At 35.0% G+C, this 2,474-nt stretch overlaps 1 pseudogene; it reads left to right on the plus strand.

Moving 5' to 3' along the window:
* The first annotated feature begins 286 nt into the window (after window positions 1-286).
* On the plus strand, window positions 287-2,117 carry LOC18054378 (annotated as a pseudogene).
* The last annotated feature ends 357 nt before the right edge of the window (window positions 2,118-2,474 follow it).

Raw genomic sequence — 2,474 nt, forward strand, 5'->3', positions numbered from 1 at the left:
GTAAGATATAAATAGAGAGGTTTTTTAGTATTTAAAAGAATATACAAGAGTGAATATTAATTTTTAAAATTTATTAAATAAGTGCGCAAAATAAATAAATCAGCACTTTAATTATTTGCACAGATTATAAAAATTCTAATACCCAAAGTATGGACAGTTGTCAGGATTCTCTCAAATTTTATAATAAAATTAATATTTTATTACACCCAACTAGAGTATAGTTCATCCAGAGTAGTATTTATTTAAGAGTTTCTTGTTAAAACACAAACCAGATGAGTCTGCAGGCGAGAGGAGGAAAAACAAAAAGGTAATAGCTAGAAATCAGATAATCTAAACCTATATAATATGGAGGCAAAAGCAACAGTTATTGCGAGTTCTCTCGTGGAGCCTTCGATTCTGGAGCTCGCAAATAATTAGCCACTGACCACTGTTCCTCCACGTTATGTCCGCCCTGAGATAGACCATCCCTTGATTCGCAACGACGAATCTTCAGCAGAACAACTTCCAGTCATCGACATGCACAAGCTGGTCTCTGGGGATGACTCAGAGCTTGAGAAGCTTGACCGTGCATGCAAAGACTGGGGTTTCTTTCAGGTACATAATAATTGAGCAGCGATATTCAGACAATAGAATTGGTCAAAATGTTGACTGAAAGAAGGTAAGTTGGTGTCGATTTACTCACTTGATGGGAAACGCAGTAAACCGACACTAGTATATCGTTGTTTTTGTTAGCGTTTTGATTATCAGTTTCTTTAGTAGTTTTCCCTCAACTTTAAATTTCCTACATGAACCATTTACGGAAAGAACATCTTGATTTTATTTGCATATATGCAGTTGATAAATCATGGAGTGAGATGTTCATTGGTGGAGAAAGTGAAAGCAGAGACTCTAGACTTCTTTGATCTGCCAATTGATGAGAAAAGGAAGTTTTGGCAACAACCAGGAGATATTGAGGGATTTGGGCAGCTCTTTATTGCGTCTGAAGAGCAGAAGCTTGATTGGGGATACGGCTTTACTTTGTTCACTCTCCCAACTTATCTGAGGAAACTCCACTTGTTGCCCAAGTTGCCTCTTCCATTCAGGTTCTATGTTTTTTTGTTCGTTTAAGATCCGAAGGCAAATCAAAGCGAAGATTTTTGTCATATAGTATATTCCATCCAATAATAATTACTGGAATATATATTGTTTTTTGCATGCAGAGATGACTTGGAAGTTTACTTATCAGAACTGAAAAATCTTGCCCTGAAAATCCTTGATCAAATGGCTAAAGCTCTAAGAATGGATCCTAATGATATGAAAGAGTTGTTTGGAAACGGGGTACAATAATTAAGGATGAATTATTATCCTCCTTGTCCGCAACCAGAGCAAGTTATCGGCATTAATTCCCATTGTGATGCCTCCGCACTTACCATCCTCCTCCCAATCAATCAGATGGATGGTCTCCAAATAAAGAAAGATGGAAAATTGGTTGCTGTTAGACCCCTTCCAGATGCCTTTATAGTCAACATTGGAGACATTTTAGAGGTAACACTTATCATTTGCTATAGCCTATAACCACTGATAAGCAACGTACATCTTTACAGAGTTTGTATGTCTGGTAATGTGACATATGACGTGTAATTTATTGATAAGTAGAGTAGGACTATCGTATTAATGATTAAAAAAAATATAGTTAACTAACACCAAATTCATAACAAGAAATTATTAGTGACATGTCGCTTGCAATACAAGCTATGTTGTTAGCATAGAATATATAGTTATCTAGTTTCATCAATCTATTTTTCTCCTCTTTTTACACTTTCTAACTCATTTTTTTTTCATTTACTTCATGATCTTGTAGGTTTTTACCAATGGAATTTACCGTAGTATGGAACATCGTGCAACTGTGAACTCAATGAAGAAAAAATTATCTTTTGCTACATTTTATGGTGCAAAATTAGATGGAGAATTGGGTCCAGCACCAAGTCTTATTACTCGAGAGACACCAACATTATTTAAGAGGATAAGTGTGGTAGATCACTTTAAAAGATTTTTTTCAAGAGCTACGTGGAAAATCATTTTTTGATTTCTTGAGAATTCAAAACCACGGTAATTAAAAGTTGCACTTCCAGTTACATGAGGAGATTATATGGAGTCAGTTCTGATAAAATAAATCAAATTAAGTTGTGAACTTATGAACTCTGTTGGGATTTGGATTGTGTTTAGTCTGTGTGTAAATTATAACTAGTAGGAAAATGATATATGCTGCAGCCTTTGATTGTCTGCAGTATATATTCTGCAATATGTAATATGAGGAAATGCTCAAATAAGACCAAGACAGGAGTAGCTATTAGTTGATAAACTCTGCATAAGTTGGTGGCTGACATTTAGTGATTATTCAGTTGCTATTTTCTCCTTTTTTTTCTTTTTTTCTTTTTTTTTTATTGAAGTCACCCGGTATTCATAGACTGCATTGGGTCCCGACTAATCCGGAT

Source organism: Citrus clementina, unplaced genomic scaffold (genome assembly GCF_000493195.1).
Source record: "Citrus clementina cultivar Clemenules unplaced genomic scaffold, Citrus_clementina_v1.0 scaffold_1, whole genome shotgun sequence".
NCBI lineage: Eukaryota > Viridiplantae > Streptophyta > Magnoliopsida > Sapindales > Rutaceae > Citrus > Citrus x clementina.